The sequence below is a fragment of the Parasteatoda tepidariorum genome, chromosome 5, assembly GCF_982258835.1.
Source record: "Parasteatoda tepidariorum strain Cologne lab strain chromosome 5, Ptep-v5.0, whole genome shotgun sequence".
NCBI lineage: Eukaryota > Metazoa > Arthropoda > Arachnida > Araneae > Theridiidae > Parasteatoda > Parasteatoda tepidariorum.
Genome location: NC_141759.1, coordinates 99,327,252 through 99,346,478, shown reverse-complemented (window position 1 = coordinate 99,346,478; position 19,227 = coordinate 99,327,252). Strand labels below are relative to the sequence as shown.

At 32.3% G+C, this 19,227-nt stretch overlaps 1 protein-coding gene across 6 annotated transcripts in view; it reads right to left on the bottom strand.

The window, feature by feature from the left end:
• The window catches only part of LOC107448522 (phospholipid-transporting ATPase ABCA1), a 196,382-nt gene that overhangs the window by 151,963 nt on the left and 25,192 nt on the right, over positions 1–19,227 (bottom strand). For 2 of the 6 annotated variants that reach the window (XM_087164614.1, XM_087164617.1), the window contains exon 1: positions 15,672–15,939. The exons of the other annotated variants lie outside the window; for them this stretch is intronic. The gene's annotated coding sequence lies outside the window, so the exon portion shown is untranslated. Of the gene's footprint in view, positions 1–15,671; positions 15,940–19,227 lie in introns of those variants that run through there. 6 annotated transcript variants of the gene reach the window in all.

Sequence of the window (19,227 nt, the reverse complement as noted above, 5' to 3'; positions counted from 1 at the left end):
TTGATAAAACAGATTCAATTTTTTAATTTTTTTTACAAGAATTGTGTTTGCGAAGAAATAAAAATAATTTATTAATGAACCAATCACAAAAAATAACGTAACATTTTAATACTATGTTTTATTGAAACGCTATTTTGAAGAATTAATTCTATTTAACTTTTATTGTAAGAAAACATAACCTGTTTTATTTTAGTGATATTTTCTATGAAACAAATATTCTCTTTAAAAGAATAATGTAAGCTTTTTTATAAAGATTATTTTTTTAGAAATTAACAAAGACATATTATTTACTAGAAAAAAAATAGAGTATTCAAAAATGTTATCACGCTTTAAAGTAATAGTTTCGCCTTTAAAGTAATAGTTTCTTGTAAACGAAATAATCAATATTTTTAAAATAAAGTTTGAAAGCGTTTGTTTCATTACTAGAAGCATTCATTATAAAAAAAATATATATTAAATTACTTTTTTGCATAATTTTATGAAATAACTTTTTTTTGGAATGAGATGAGATTTTAAACTTTGTGAAAAATTGATTCAATTCCTTAATATATATAAAAGTCGGTAAATACTTCATTCATAATGGAGGTCATAGATAACTTGATACCTTTTCAATATAAGAATAATAAATGCAATTAATAGAAAATTCACAATTTTAAAAATATATTTTATTTACACGCATTGCGTACAGGTTATAATGCAACTATCATACGTAACATACATTTATAGATTCCTAAATACTGTTATATGAGTTTGGTAATTAAAAATATAATTAAAAAATAACGTAATTAAAAAATAACATAATTAAAAAAAATTTCAACCTTCAATTAAAAACTTCCTGTTGTCATATATTAATAATAATTACAATTTTTAGCAACTTTTTTGGGCACAAATTTTTAATTCTCGAACTTAATACTATCCTTTATATGAAAATATCAGAAAATTTATAAAAGAAAAACTATATTTTAAAATTGAGACATTGGCGACCACAGAGGTTAGATGTATGTGCTGAGTTAAAATAAATTATATGTTATAAAACTCACATTTAAGATTTAGATCAATTTATTATCAGGTCATAAGAGTGTTTTTTAATAAATAAATGTAGTGATTGTTTGATTTACAATTGTAAGGTCCTGGGTGTTTAATGTTAAGTTATACATTTCTTTAGAATTAATATTTGAAATATGCAAAGCAGGGCGGCATTCATTTCAACTTAAAAATCATCAACTTAACTTTCAATAACTATAGATAAATAAAAAACAAAAGTTTGATAAAAACTTTAAAAGAAATACTTTTAGAAAAATTCTTTCTAAATAATATTTAAATAAAACACAATCACTTCGTCTGAGTGATTCTGTAAGAAATTCTAAACTTTACAATTTTACAAGTTAGGTGAAACGTAAATATCTACAATAGTGGTAGGGAATTAAGGAAATTCTAAATCTGAAGTTTGAGTCCTAGAACGTAAACATCTGATCATTAGAGCAAAAGTTAGTTTTAGATTTTTCGTTTATTGCTCACTGTACACTAAAAGGAGATTTTTTTTTTCTTTTGAAATTTTGATTTTAATGCCCTTACTTCAACCTCCTTCGAGTTATGCTTACTTTATAAATTTAATCTCAACTTTATTTTTCTTTTCACTTTTAAACTGTAAAAGACTTTTTCTCCATTTGTAAATTATGAAAAAAGTTATTAATCTGATTGCGTAAACAGTTAATTTATTAAAATTGAACATTTTCAATTAATTCCTTTTAATAGTCATTTATATTATTAATAATAATTATTTGCACAAAATTATAATAGAGGAAAGTTTGATTAGAAATTTAAAAGTTCTTGCTACAATAATTAGGGAATTTCTATTGACAAATTCAAGTAATTTTTTTTCCGGAGCAAAATGCATTTTTATTTAAAATGGAACAGTACTGACTTAACATTTATACGATAAAACACTCTCTAATCGCTAACGCCGATGACAGGAAAAAAATTTCGTTTTTTTTTTCTTTTCCACAAAAAGTTTAGAACTTAAAATGTTGTTCTTTCATTATAAAGCAATAGCATAATATTCTCGTATCATGTAAAACTTGATAACGAAGTTACTTATCTACCGCTTTACAGTTATAAAATTAAATGATTATTGAATTCTACTTGCATTTTAAAATGTCAATGTCTCCATCGTTCAATGAATTTTACGATTATTTTTATAAAACTGTGTATAATGAACATTTCAACTAAAATAATTAGTACAAAATAGCTGCTAATAATTCTCTTAAACATTTATAAATATTATACATTTATAAATTTCAGCTTTTCGCATTATTGCTAAATAACCTCTACGTCGAAAAATATTTGAGGAATTCCATAATAACTGAAAATTAAATAAAACTTAAAAAAAATTGTAAATGGTTATCGAGCAGAACCATTAAGTTTAATTAATGAATATAGAATTAGTAGCAAAGCCACTGCTGAACAATAATTTTTTTTTAATCTTTTAAATAAACAAACTTTATTGTAATAATCATTTCATTATTAAGGATTAGAGGTTATTGTGAAATTATTAATTTTAATAAGTGGATGAGTAGGTAAAGAAGTTCACTACTCGAAATACGCGTATACATTTAATGAAAGTTATGAAAATACAGAAGGGGACTATGGAGGTAATAATATATAATTTTTTTTTATCTTAGTTTTATTACGATCTTCTAAAAACGCTAATAAACACAATTATGTTAACAAATACAAACGATTATGTCGGAGCTATAACAAAAAAATACGCTTTATATTTCATTTAATGCAGAAGAATCTAATGAAGATCAGCTTATTTGAAACTCTGAAATGTGACACCCATATATAACTTGGTGAATGATAGATACGTGATACCGAAAACTAAACAAAAACATAAGCACACAGCTGTTTGGCGATTTGCGAGACGCTCCTTCAACGCCGATAGATATTTTCGCCAACCCCTTTACAATCTGCGGTATGTTTTGTCAATACGCCCCCGGTGGCTCTGGGCATAGAGCGTTCGCTTTCAAATGAGAAGAACAGGGTGTTGTGTCACAACAACCAGAAATAAGACGTGAGTTGTACCAAACAATTTATTTAAACATTCACACGAACAATCACAAAATATTACCCAAAGAAATATCTCTTCTTAGAAAAAACTCTCTTTTCAACTACACAAAAAAAAAGAACATCACTTCTCGTGTGTGTCTCTCAAGCAACATCATTTTAGCATTACCTCTCGAGGAATTGATGCTTTTAGCTCAGTTGTCACACTGTTACGTTACAGTCTAACTCCTCCCTTCCACAGAGTTTTCTTTGCAAAAGTAGGAAATGGCAAAAAAACATACATAAAATTTTGTCAAAACTGATCTATATAGGTTGACATAAAACTGTTTTGTTTATCGGTATATAGGAAAATAAAACAGTAAAGGAAAATAAACAGGAAAATAAACAGTAAAATTGGAGTCACGAATCTTTTCAGTGAGTAAGTCATCGTTTTTCGCCGTTTGATCAGAAGTAACGATGCGTTCATTGGAATCGACTATACCGAGCTGTACATTATCTTTATTTTCTACTTCCCTCCTTTCATTCATATTTTCTTGTTTTCGAGTCATTACAGCACTTATCATTGGGACTTCAAACGAGTTTTCCAATAGAGCAGCCGTTTTGTTACCCAATAAATAATACCCTTTATCAAGAGAATCACCTAATACAGCTGCCTTAGTAACCACTTTTCCTAACTTACAGTTTAATTCAACTACGGCTAATGGAAAACAAAATGATTCTTCCTGTATTGGAGTTTTTATCCAAACAGATTCACCCGTGTACATTTCAGGTTTTACAAATCTTTTAGGAATTAAATCCAAGGTTGCGCCAGTGTCTCGTAGTATTGAAATGCCAACGCCATTTACCACGCCAATGCTCGTATATGGTGTCATTATATCAGGAAACCTTGATTCCGAAACGTGAAGCGAAGCCACAGTTTCAGAATTTGTTTTCGCCTTGGGACATTGAGGGCGTAGATGATCATAAGAACCGCATTCATAGCATCTAAGCTGTCTTCTTCTTTCAAATTCTCTTTCGCGAACATTTTCTTTAACATTATTTTTCTGCCAAGTCAACTTTTCTTCAGTTCTGGTATCACTTTGGTTCAGAGATCGCCAAGAATCATCTTGGTTACTTCGATTATAAGACACAGACTTTTCCTTGAAACTGTTTTTTAAACTTTCATAGTCGTCCAATTTTCCGGCTAATTTGGAATAAGAATTCAATTCCATCCAATCTTCAAGAAAATGATCTCTTATGTCATTTGGTACATGACGTTTCATTTGCTCGGTAACCATCAAACTCTTAAGATCATCGAAAGTGGTAATTTTTGCTTCAGAAACCCATTCGCTAAAATAGCAATTTAATTCCTGTGCAAAATTGCGCCAAGATTTTTCAGGTGATTTAAAATGTCGATAAAAATTTTGTTTGAGTTCCTCTGCATTAAGCTTATACTGTTTAAGAATCAATTGTTTTACAAAGTCGTAGTTATTGGCATCATTAGGAGACTCTCTCGCCAACATATTTGAAATGTCGGGTGGTACTACGCTCAATAGGTAAGGCACCCATTCATCTTTAGGAATTTGTGCAATTTCTGCTCGACGTTCAAAATTTATCAGATACAACGACATTTCATCTTTACCTTCATTAAATTTCGGTGTTATTTGTAAAATCTGTATTTTATGATTTGTTTCACCTGATACCGGTCTGTTTTGGTGCTGAATTTGAGAATTTGCTTCTAATTCGAGTTTACGCAATTCCAATTGATGTTGCCGTTCAAGTTCTTCTCGCCGTTCTTGTCTTTCAAGTTCTTCTCGCCGTTCTTGTTTTTCAAGTTCTTCTCGCCTAATTCTCTCCTCCGTTATACGAGTCAAACACATCTTTACATCCTCAACCTCATAATGTTTACTAGTTTGAATTATTTTTTTAATTTCCCAAACATTTGCTTGAGGTGGAACAGATTCACCTAATTCGTCGGCCAATTCTATCAAATCCACTTTTTTCGCTTTATTAAGAAAAGCCATAATTTACAACTGATAAAAAACTAAATATACAATCACTGACTACCTTAAATCAACTACTCTTACTATATCCCGCCGCTGCCACCAGTAAAATTCTGTTGTGTCACAACAACCAGAAATAAGACGTGAGTTGTACCAAACAATTTATTTAAACATTCACACGAACAATCACAAAATATTACCCAAAGAAATATCTCTTCTTAGAAAAAACTCTCTTTTCAACTACACAAAAAAAAAGAACATCACTTCTCGTGTGTGTCTCTCAAGCAACATCATTTTAGCATTACCTCTCGAGGAATTGATGCTTTTAGCTCAGTTGTCACACTGTTACGTTACAAGGGTAAGGCTGGTTGATACGAATTCCGCACCCGATTGGTACCGACCACACTGCTGACTTAAAATATCCTCAGTGGTAGACGGATCATGGGTTAGAGTCCCCTTGCTGTCAGTCTAATCGTGAGAGGTTTTCGTGGTTCTCCTCTTGATGTAACACAAATGCGGGTTAGTTCCATCAAACAAAAAGTTCTCCACGAAGGCAAATTTCTCCACATACTTGATCCAGGAGTTCCCTTGTCTTCTGGATAGAGCTCAAAATTACAAGGCTACGGAGTTAACATAAGTAGTCGTAAAAGCGAAATTAGGTCGGCTGTTTAAAGACGGTTATAAAAAATGAATAACGAAAAAAATAATAATATACAAAAATCCCTGTTTTTCTTTCTAGTTCTTAAAGAAAAACTCAAAATTCTTTGCACTTTCCCTGTAATTTAGTTAATTCTTAAATTCCCTTTATTTTCCAGGTTTTTGTTGAGGAGTGGCAACCTTGTATGGATTTTTGACAGTGTAAGGCTAAAAGCATATGCCGCTAGGGGTTAAAATCCGTCGTAAGATTTCCGGATAACTAATTCCGACTGATTTTTACTCCTAAGCTTGAGAAAACGCACCATCCAATATTATTAGTGTTTTCAATCTAACTTTCAACAAAACAAACAACAAATAAATTCTTAAGACTCCGCAAGCTTGCCATAAATACTCCCTAAAAAATAACCAATTGTACTATTTTACACAAATATCGCCAAGTAAGGGATAAAACTCAAAACATGGCTAATCTTACACTTTACTTAAGCTGTGATATTAATTTTGTTAAATTTTTTATGACCTGTTAGAATTTATAAATTACAGAAAATTCTTATGAATGGTAAAATATTAAGTGTAAATTTAAATACAAATCACAATAAAAAAAAAAACTTCCAAGAATATTAAGCCTGTTCACACATCACCTCGCAAGCGTAACTTAAGCGGAGGGATACACCGGAAGTTTTCTAAATTTCTTCCTGTTTTAGAAAGCTTGTTATTGTTTACATTCAATAAAAAAATAATAATAATACTAAACGGAGAAGTTTAGAGCTTGTTGTGATTTTGATCTTTTAACTGGGGCCGTTAATTTAATGTCGGTATTTCATAAATATAACATAAACTGCTGTTTGTAGAAAATGCAACACCATGAAAGAATCATCAGAATCAAATGAAATTTAATGCAGAAACGACTTGTACTGATACAAATAAATGATGAAATTTTCAAAACAAAAGAAACAAATTAAGCGTCCGAAATCAGTATTTGGTGCAGCCACCACGCGCTGCAATAAGTGCTGCTATACGACGTGGCATGGAGTCAAACAGATGTTGAATATCTGCTTGAGGAAGAGAATTCCATATCGCTTGTATGCGCAACCAAAGTTCGTCTTTGGAAACTGCAGGACGCGGATCACGAGTGAGACGCCGACCAACCATATCCCACACGTGCTCAATAGGCGACATATCCGGCGAATAAGCAGGCCAAGGAAGAAGTTGCATGCGTTGTGCTGAACAGAAGTCTCTAACAGTCCGCGCAACATGTGGGCGTGCATTATCCTGCTGAAAGATAGCTCCAGGGATGCCTTGAAGGAAAGGAACGACTTCGGGCTGTAGCACTTCACGGACGTATCTGTTGCTATTGAGATTACCCTCAATTCGTATCAAATTGGATCGTCCATGATACGAAATCGCACCCCAGACCATAACTCCGGGTGTTCGACCACTATGTCGTTCAATAATACACTCAGGAAGGCAGCGTTGACCGGCATAACGTCTAACACGAACACGGCCATCATGGGTCCACAAATTGAAGCGTGATTCATCTGAAAAGACAACTTGGTGCCAATCAGCTCGCCAGTCTCTGTGCTCAAGAGCCCACTGCCGACGCAGCCGTCGATGATCCGCCGTGAGGGGAATCCTGTATAATGGCACCCTTGCACGCAATCCACGGCGCAGCAGACGACGACGAATTGACGAAGCCGACAATTGTACACCTGTAGCAGTAGACCAATGTGCTGCCAGCTGCCTGGAGGAAGCTGTGCGATCATTCACCGCCATGCGGAGCAGGTGTCGATCATCGCGATCTGACGTCACCTTCTGTCGTCCAGTGCCTGTTTTTCGAGTTGTTCGGTGCTCGTCGGTCCACTGCTTCCAAACTCGCATCACTGTGGAACTGTTCCGCTGCATACGAGCTGCTATTGCGCGATAGGAAAATCCTCCTTCTCGAAGGCCGATTATCCTCCCTCGTTCAAACTCCGTAAGTTGCTTGAATTTCTTATTCTTCCGTCGTGGAGGCATACTCAGGTCTCACTAAACGTTTGCCACTAACAAATAATCATAGACTATTTTCAACGTCCCGCTACAGCACTTTATTTATACGCTTTCAGCATCAATTCAGAGGGCGCTGCGCGCGCCACGCACGCGCGATGGCTCTGAAACTTTATTAATTTGCATAATATCCTATAATTGACATTTGCTGCGAATTTCATTTGATTCTGATGATTCCTTCATGGTGTTGCATTTTCTACAAACAGCAGTTTATCTCATAAGAACTTTTAAATAGTACCTGGTAAACGAGGAAAAATAGAATAAAAAATCATATGCTGAACGTTGCCAAACTTCATCATAATTCTTTTATTTTATGTTTCGTACCCGTTGCCACAGGTGGTTGCATAAAAGTTAAAAATGAAAACGATATTAGAATGAGTCGCGAGATTTACCCTCTAGCGATGACCCTGATACCGAGCATTGCATAAATGCTGATCGAGAGTGAAAGTTAACAGAAAAATAACCCTTTTTAATATGCCAGGCATGATTTGCCTTTTTTTTTTTATATCGTCTGGTCTCGTGGCAACAAATCACGTGATTCCAGTTACAGTTATATTTATAATTCTTCTGACCTCACTCAGACAAAAATAACTACAATGGATTTTTAATGGTTTTAATTAAGATGCACTTTTAAAATTCATATTTTTTAAAAAATAAATTATGAAAACTATTTAACAAAAGTTAATGATTCTGTGTATTTAAATAAATTTCGAAATACTAGTTTAATGACACCCACAACAACAGGGCATGAGTACGCTTGGGCTATGTTTTTAATTGACTTATCCATAATTTTCTAGTTTAAAATTGCATTTTTGTATTTATTATATAATATGGTTACATTTTGTATGTATATTATGAAATGAGATTTGAGGGTATTTTATAAAATGGTTGCATTTTATTAAATGGTTGCATATTACGTATGTATAATATGAAAAAGTGCATTTTGTATGCATTTTATGAAATGAGATTTGAGGGCATTTTATAAAATGGTTGCATGTTATGCATGTGTATTATATGAAATAGTCACATTTTGTATGTATTTTATGAAATGAGATTTGAGGATATTTTATAAAATGGTTGCATTGTATGCATTTAATAAAATGGTTGCATATTATGTATGTAATATATGAAATAGTCGCAGTTTTATGTGTATTTTACGATAGTGTTAAAACTTGAGTGTATTTTATGAAAGATTATTGAATTTTATGCATGCACTTCATGAAATGGTTGTATGTTACGTATGAATTTTGTTTGAGCAATTACTTTGAAAGCATTTTTGAAAATGAGCAATTTTGTGTGTAAATATAGAATGGTTGTATTTTGTTAGTATTTTAAAATGGTTGCATTTTGTGCCAGTGTTAAAATTACAATTTTTTACAAGTACAATTACAAAGGTAAATATCGCAACTTATTTACAATTTTTGAAAAAAAATCTAAATTTGGCATTTAGAGTATCCAATAAGACTAAATTTTCCACAGACAGATTTCAGTAAACATCGCCGAATTTCATAATTAATCTAATGACACATTTTGTTGCTAATTTTTAAACTTGGTAAGTATATGGAATGCAGCAAAGTATATCCTGCTCCGTTTATTTATTTTATTTTTTATTAATTTTTCATGTCGTAATTTATTTTTAAGACACTGTATTTTAGTTTGAAACAATTAGATTTTATAGAATTTTTATCGCTGTATTTAAACATATAGTATAATAGTACAAATAATTATATAGAATTTTTTTTAAATATAATAAAATTTAAAAAAAAAATTGAATTACTCTTTTAAATTCCTGCTTTTATTCCCTATCATGGGAAAAAAATCGCAAAAAGCGTAAATGTTGAGGACATGACCATGCTTGAAATAAATAAATAAATAAAATTAAAAAACGCTGAAATCAAATATTATTCCAAGATAAACATATGATTTTATTCAGGGAATAGAACGTTCGCCTTCCAATGAGGTGAACCGAGTTCGAATCCCAGCGATGACTGGTCGATACGAATTCAGCATCCGGCTCGCACCGACCACAGTGCTGACGTAAAATATCCTCAGTGGTAGACGGATCATGGGTTAGAGTGCCCTTGCCGCCAAGCTAACCGTGGGAGGTTTTCGTAGTTTTTCAAAAAGCTCACCACGAAGGCAAAATTTCTCCCGATAATTGATCCTGGAGTACCCTTGTCTTCTGGAATAGGTTCAAAATTACAAGGCTACGGCGTTGAACATAGGTCGTCGTATACCCGTAATTGGGTCGGCTGTTTAACGACAGTTATAAAATAAAATTAAAAAAACACATATAAGAGTAAAGTACTTTATTTAACAAATCTGCTAAGTAAACAACACCCACGCGAAACGTTTCGTCAATAAAAATACAGCAGATATTGCCATTCTTGATTTGCTAACTTCGGAATCAATATTAAACAGGAAGAGGAAATGCATATTGATTGATAAATGGCGGAAGCATTCCGAAAGAAATTATTCTTGCTGAGAACTGAAAACGCAAGTCGTGACACAGATTTTCTATTTGACGTTAATTTGGAAAACTCCCTTTAGAAAAGCATTTCAGCTGTTTTGGCGAAAAACATCCTCGCAATCAATTTCTGCGGAATGAAAACAAGAAAAGATTGTTTCTCGTAAGTTAAGAGTTTCTAGGATTTATGTTGTGCTTCTGCTGAGAGTAATGCCGTTCTAGTAAACAAAACAAAAAAAATACTATTGAGAATTTAAGAGAAAAACAACTAAAAATACAAAGTGCATGGAATCTTTTGCAGCTGTTTTCCTCATTTTTGAGAATTTAAATCTGTTTTCCAAAACAGCACTATATCTGCACAGTTCAAAACAAATTATAAACAAATAGCTAAATGCAAGTTCTTTGTATTTAGTAAGAAAAGTAAGTAATCAATAAAGCGGTATTAAATAAAACAATAATGAAATCATGCACAAAACTGGAAAATAATATATTTACAAAATTTTTATTATTTTTTACAATTCAACGTGACTTTAGATAATTAGATTTTATTTTATAACCGACGTTAAGCAGCCGACCGATTTTTGGGTTTACGACTACAATATCCACAGCCTTATAATTTTGAACCCAATTCAGAAGACAAGAAACTCCTGGACCGAGCCAAGAAATTTGGCCTTCGTAGGAAACTTTTTTGATGGAACTAACCCGCTTTTGCGTTACATGGAGAGGAAAACCACGGAAACTCCCATGGTTAGCCTTACGGTAAGGGGACTCATATCCATGACCCGTTTTCCACTCAGGATATTTTACGTCAGCTCTGAGGTCGGTGCAAGCCGGGTGCAGATTCGAACTAGAGTCACTTCATTGGGAAGTGAGCACTCTATACCCGAAGATTAAGTATTTTATCTTATGACTGTTGCCTTGCAATTTTGAACCCAATTCAGAAGACAAGGGAACTTCTGGATCAAGTATTGGGAGGAATTTGCCTTCGTGGAATACTTTGATGGAAATAACCCGCATTTGCGTTACAGGAAGAGGAAAACCGCGAAAACCTGCCACGGTTAGCTCGACAAGGGGACTCGAACCCATGATCCGTCTACCCCTGAGGCTATTTTACGCCAGCACTGTGGTCGGTGGGAGCGGGGTGTGGAATTCGTATTGACAAGCCATCGCTGGGATTCGAACCCGGTTATTAGTTTCTGCAATTTAGTAATCGGAAGCCGGTAAATTAATTTCTTGTTACCAATACTTGGCGATTATTCTGTCACGGAACACGATGTTATTTCTCTACCACTATCAACACAAGGGGGGGGGAGGGAAGATTCCAGACTGCCATATTTATATTAAAGGTTGCCATGGGCCTTCAATAATACAAATAGGGTTAACTAATAAAATTCAAAATTTATGAAAAGAAATTAAAATTAGCCAATTTCTTATAGCATATATTTTTAGCTTACGATTGAAAGTAAATGCAAAGAAAATTTCTGTTTCAAATGCGAATTAATTTGAAATGCAAGTCATAGTGGTAGTTACAGTTGAATAATTAAATAGATAATAAATGAATAAAAAAGAATTCAGTTTATACCACTTTTCACAATTACAGTGGCCTGTAGCATCCTTGCGTATTTATTTTGAAATTATAGCTTGACTTTTGTATTTACCTTAACAACAAGAACAATTTTAAAGGTTCCAACTTCAACTTAGCAATTTCCTGTCATCAATTGCTTGGACAAAAGCTTCCCGATTACGGTTAGAGTGGAGAAAAATCGATTTCCACTTAACCCCCCCCCCCCGTTCTCCAGTATTTTAGAATGAATTCACTTTTAGGGGGGGTGGATAAGGCATTCGACACACGCTGCATTTGAAATATATAAACGATGAGTAATTGAAAAATGCTAGAAATTAATGAAATAAATGATTCATAGTTCAGAAACAGGGGTAAAGGGGTTTCATTTAAAAATAAAAAATCGATGAATGTGTCGCATTTGCCCAACCACCCTTTAGGACGATTTGGGACTTTACGACGAAACTGAATGGGGCATTTTAGATAATACGAAAAAGGTTTTCATATTTTTGCATGTATTTATTATGTTATTTATAGTTAAAAAGTGTACAGTGCGCGAATTAAAAAATATACCAATTTAAATAACTTTTGTCCTAACTGGGGTAATTGTGACACAAAATGAAAAACCCTAAAAAGATTTTGTGCAAGATATCAATTTATATTCAACGCATATTTCGTATAACATAGTTTTCTGAAATATACTTTATAATTAAATTACTTAAAAAAATATCACACAACAACGAATATTACAACAAAGAATATCACGCCTTATTTATAGTAACTAATTTAAGAAAATTCTTAGTTCTTACACGAATCGCAATATTGCATTTTGAAATCGCGTGAATATGAATATCGCGATATTGGATTTTAAAATTGCGTTTTATGACTTATAGACTGCGTGAATTCGAATTACATTGCGCAGCTTTTAAATCCCGTATAAATACGAAAATCGATGCTCGATATTGCAAACGCGGGAATATAATTCGCAATATTGAATTTTAAAAACGCGTGAATACGAATCGCGATACTGGATTTTTCCAACCGCATGAATACGAATAGAGAAATTGATTTTAAAAACTCGTAAATTTAAATCGCGATATTGTATATTTAAATCACGCGAATCGTAACATGTAACTTTTAAATTAGGTAAATACGGAAATCAACGTTTGTTAGTTAAAAATCAGGTGAATAAGAATAGCGATAATAGCGGAATCCGGCGTAGTTCCAAAAATTCAAAATGATGAAGATCCATGAAACTGCCTAAATCACACGTAAACGTCTAGTTAACAGAATTAGCGAAAGTTTCAAAATTTAAATTTTAGATAGTGGAATTTTGTGAAAATTTCATCGGATTGTGTTTTTGATAATCCAAATTCTGAAAACTAATGGTCTTGAGATACGTGGAATTTCACGATATTCCCATAAAAAAATTTTTTTCGAATTTTTAGACCGGGAAGAATGATACTAAAACACCGGAATTCCGGTGTACACCCGGATTACAATCACCCCTGTAAATGATTGTCACGAGCTAGATGCCAATCTTAATAATTCAAAGGGGGGGGGGTCTCAAATATGCTAATAATTTTGTCATAACTATTAAATTAATTTAGTCACGGAATGAAGCACAAAAACTGAATAAATCATATAGTCCCCCCCCCCCGATCGATTTGCCTTTTTGGCTATCAAAATGTAGGTGGCAGGGTTGGGGTTTTGGACTGAGCACTTGGGACTTAGACTGTCCTAAACTGTCTAAAAGTGTTCAAAACCTTGAACATTGGTAAAAGGTAAAAATTATATAGCTGTAACCATTGTACACATAAAAATTATATATATTAATAAATATTTGATACTTTTTTCTTCAACTTGTTAAAGGAAAATAATATAATGATGGCGTCACATTTTCCCAGTGTTGTCAGTACATTTTTATTGACTGGAAAGTCACGTGGTTGGATCCAGTTTTTCCTCATTATTTTTCATATGGGTTTAGTTGCCATCAGCATAAAATTGATATAAGTCATTAAGTTAATGTTTTCCTATAAATATTTTTTGTTTTCCTAATTAAAGGTAAAAATTATCTGTACAGTAGTAATTACGTCTTTGCTTTTGTTAGAGTTTAGGGGGATTGTTTTTATTGTTATTATTATAAAAATAATGTATTTCTACGTCACATTTCAAGATAAAGCTATTTAAAACGGTCTCTGATCTTATTATAACCGTTTTACGATTATTATTCTTTGGTGCAAATTACATTAATATACTATTATGAATCACGATATAAGAGATTCGTTGAATGATTTAGGACTTAATTTTCAGCTTCATGCACAAAGTGATGAATGCAAAAATTGTATTTAAAATACATCCGTCCGTTTGTGAAGCAAAAATATTAAATTACAGTTACACCATAATTATTTCAACAATATACTTTTAATTTGAAATGTTATTTCAAAAAATGATCACTTAGAAAAATGATTTATGTTCACTAATAGTTCTCAATAGTATCATAAGGGAAATGTTTGGACGCAGGAAGTGGAGGCATAAGTCTTCTTTTTTGTACACATATTTTTAGATGAATAATTTCAACTGTTTTATGTCAAGAAGCTGCAAATATAGAAAAACAGTCATTGGGTTTGATGAGCGTCAGCAAGCAGGGGGCTTAACCTCCTAGTGTAACTCAATTAACATATCGACTGTAATAACTGAAGATTCATAATGAAAACAAGGTATATTTTTATCAAATTGAGTATTTTTTTTCTGCTTTAGTTGTTTACTGGGTCATCCAAAGTCTGACCGCATAATTTTAAAAAATATTTCCGCATAATATTTTTTGGAAAAAATTATCACTAAGTTTTCAAATAAAATATAAAAAAAATTCTGCATTTTTGTTGCATAAGTTTAAAAATATTTCCGAATAATTTATATGGCCCTGGAGCAGGAATATTTTTATAACATTTGCATGACAATTTGTTGAAAATAACATTTACTAAGTCCAAAAGAGGACATGCTGCGCCAAACAATCTAATCTATATAATTCTCTTACGTGGCTACCAAATTTTGACTGTATTTCTTTTCTGCCGGTGGCAACGTTTGCTTCGTTTTGTTTACGTTACTATTTCTCTTACACGGCGAATCGACCAATGATTGCCGCTAAAAATGACACATGCTAAATCTAGCTGAGGTGGCTCAACATATAGCGCTTTTTAAAGCGGAAACTGAAATAACCAGAGAGCATCAGCTGCGGCAATCTCATACTATTAATCTAGGCAGAAGTGAGTAGTCTTTGTCGATAGATCTCTATTTTAGTATTTTATCGAAAGCGCTTTTTTTTACGAATTTATATATTACGAGCTTATTTGACGATTTTTGATTTATATCAAGAACTATACTATAGCACATTTCTAATAGGTTTAACGAATTACATGTCATTTATTTGAATTCAAATTTATTTTAATGACTTAGTATTTACTAAAAAGATGCAATTTTTTTTAAAAAAAAGTTTTTATATGGATTTGAATGATTGTTTTGAATTCTTAGAATTTTGTGCAATTGCAATGTACGTAAGTTAGTAGCGAGCGAAGCGAACCATATAAGATTGCGTAGCAATTTTCGGGGGTTGGCGAGCGTTAGCGAGAAGGAGGGGCAGCCCACTAGTATAATAAAATAGATCAAAACTAAAATGTATGTTATACTTAAATTATCGCGAGATCAAATTTGATAAAATGGTATAAGTAAGTAAGTGAATAAAATCAGATAAATGTATGGACATAATATATAATAAACAAAATATGTAAAACGGTACGAATACTGTGAAATATTTGTAAAAATGAATAAAATTGGGATGCGTTAAAACTTTTATATGCAGTTAAAAATACCAGCAGAAAACGCAAAAACAAAAACTTACCAAAAGAATGCTCTTCTTTCAAAATTAAAAACTTGTTTAATGAAGCACTAATTCAACTATAATATGAATGCTGTAAGAACACCTTTGGACAAACACATCTATTATAATCATAAAAATTAATACGCGTTAATTTTAACGAGAGTTCTAAGTTCGCTTTTCATGCAACAATTTTCTAATCACAAAAGAACATTAGATAAACACCGCGAGTTATCGAACACTTTAAAGAATTTCGTGTTTGTTTAAAAGCGTAAGAAATTTTTTTAAACTAATTGTCAGGTGCGCGATTTCGGTGCAAGCTTGCCATAGAGATAAAAATCGCGAAATTTATCTTTGTTATTTAATATATGATAAAAATGTTTATTTTAAAAATAGTTTTGAGTGCATTAGGTTTTAACAAAGCAGACCTTGGATAACCCTTCTTGCTTGAATAATAATCAGGAAAGAATATTTCATAGTAATAGTGAAAAAATATGTTAAACTAGTGGGCTGCGCCGCCTGCTTGCTGACGCTCGCCAACCCCCGAAAATTGCTACGCAATCTTATATGGTTTGCTTCGCTCGCTATTAACTTAGGTACATTGCAAATACACAAAATTCTAAGAATTCAAAACAATCATTCAAATCCATATAAAAACTTTTTTTTAAAAGAAAAATTACATATTTTTAGTAAATACTAAGTCATTAAAATAAATTTGAATTCAAATAAATGACATGTAATTCGTTAAACCTATTAAAAATGTGCTATAGTATAAAATTTTAGATAAAATTTCTAAAACTGATATCTCTTTAAAAAGGTTAAAAGTTTGGCTATAATTAAGTCTATTAAAAATTGAAATAAGTGAATTGCAATGGAAAAACCAGCATAAACAAATAAATTCTAGTAAAACAAATAAATTCGTGATATAAATCAAAAATCGTCAAATAAATTCGTATTATATAAATTCGTGAAAAAAAGCGCTTTCGACAAAATACTAAAATAGAGATCTATAGACAAAGACTACTCACTTCTGCCTAGCTTATGCGCTCTCTGGTTATTTCCGTTTTTAAAAGAGCTATATGTTGAGCCATCTCAACTAGATTTGGCATGTGACATTTTTAGCGGCAATCATTGGTCGATTTTCTAGTGTTGCCATTCGGGGAGTTGTAATGAGGCTTTTTTTGTCACCGTATAAGAGAAATATATATATATAGATAGTAAATTAAAGTTCAGATTTAAAACGAATACAATAAAGCTTATCTCTTAACAGAAAAAAAAAAAAGATCAGTGCAGTACGTAAAAATTTCGATTTCGTATTATTTATGCGTTCAGCTTATAATATATTCAAGTTCAGATTTCAAATTATAAATAGCTTATATCATAAAACATCAGAATAATTCAACATTAAGATTTTCAATGTACATAAAACGTACTATAACTTATAGTTGTAAACGTCCTGATGGCAGAATTTTTCCGGGTTTTCTGCAACAAAACTCTCCAGCACTAATATCTTTCTGCAATTTACCGGCGATGGCTGGTTGATACGAATTCCGCATCCGGCTTGCCCCGACCACAGTGCTGATGTAAAATATCCTTAGTGGTAGACGGATCATGGGTTAGAGTCCCCTTGCCGTCAGGCTAACCGTGGGAGGTTCTCGTGATCTTCTTCTCCATGTAATAAAGCAAATGCGGGCTATAGTTCCATCAAAAAGTCCTCCACGAAGGCAAATTTCTCCCAATACTTGATCCAGGAGTTCCCTTGTCTTCTGGATTGGGTTCAAAATGACAAGGCTACTGAGTTGAACATTAGTAGTCGTAAACCCAAAAATTGGGTCGGTTGTTCAACGACGGTTATAAAATAAAATATCTTTCTGCAAGATAATTTCAATTATAACAAAGATGTATGTTACTAATTTAAGGTAACATAATCGCTGTTTACAAAAAACATAATTTTTTTAAAAATTGAATATGCAATATTTTTGTGATTCTAATATTATGAGCGATATTCTCGCATTTTGCGGGAGGGGGGGAGCACGCACTAATTATTTCCTTCATCGCATTTTTCAAATCATCATCACATTAAAAAAATAATTAAAAATCAAGAAATCTGTGTGCTGTAGTAATAACTGAAAAACAGCTTGACGACGAAATCACGCAAATCGGACTCTTCAGAAAGGGGTAAACTCAAATGCATGTTTTGTTTCAAGATTTGATTGTTGCAATAAATAATATCGTATAAAAAATATCGGGTTTTAAAAACTATGTGGGAATCAAAAGCAATAACTGCCACACACACAAAAAAAAGTCGATAGAATTATTGTCTTAAAAGAAATGATCAAATGCGCAATTCGAATTTCTCATATCGCCTGAAATATATCGAGATATCTAAAAGCCGTGTGAAAATCAATGTCCACAACTGCCGAAAATACAATCAAAATGGATTTACGATATCGGCAATAAATTGAGCGAATAGAGGTTCCTTTGCTGTCAGGCTAATCGTGAGAAGTTTTCGTAGTTCTCCTCTCCATGAAACACAAATGCGGGTTAGTTCCATCAAAAAGTCCTCCAAGGAGGCAAATTGATCCAGAAGTTTTCTTGTTTTCTGGATATGGTTCGAAATTACAAGGCTACGAAGTTGAACATTAGTAGTAGTAAACCCAAAATAGAGTCTGCTGTTCAACAACGGTAATGAAATAAAATATTTTTACCCAAACCCTGTCAGTATCTGTCGATTTTTATGCATTTTGTGAAAAAAATATTTTTTATAAATTTAAAGCGGAAGTAAAATTAATGCTTTCTTTCTACTTTATTTAATTTTAAGATTATTTTACGCATAGTAAAGAAATGTTTTCACATTTTTGTCAAACCTATTTTACGTTTACGGTCTTTATCCGTAACATGTAAATATTGGACACAAAATCCTGAACCATTCAAAGACCTTCAGATCAGCCAACTTCTACAAATATCAAATAATTTAGATGATCGATATCTAATAGCAGGATGTTTTGTCGTATAATTAATGATGTTCTACAAACTAATTATGTTAAAATAATGAAGCCATTAGAATTTAAGTAGGTTACGCGATAGGCATTTTTAATTTCTTTTACTTTCAAAATTGCTATGCTTAGTTTAATATTGAGAGATTTATATTTTAAATCACACATACTTAACTTTTTTTGTGAAAGGCACGTTTTTGTAAAATAGTGTGAATTCCCATAATTTTGTGAATTTGTGAAAATAAGGTTTCCTTTTTTTGCTATAAAATCGAAATTGCGCTGTAAAAATGGCAATCTAAAATCTTTTTGTTGTCATTCCCTGGGAAGGATAGCTACGAAGTCTTTTTCTTTTTATACCGCCAGATGGCGTTCTTTTTAAATTTGTATGTATTTGTTTGCTTTTTGTTAATAAACTTTTACTTTCTGTCTGAATCTCGATCCACGGACTACAGTTGGCAGCACGGCTGTGGTTTTGAAAATTATGACGCAGTAAAAAGTTTCACTTAGTTTCGCCGTGATTTACATCGTTTGAATTCCAAAATCAAAATGAACAGGGATCTGCCGAGTATCCCACTGCTGAACAG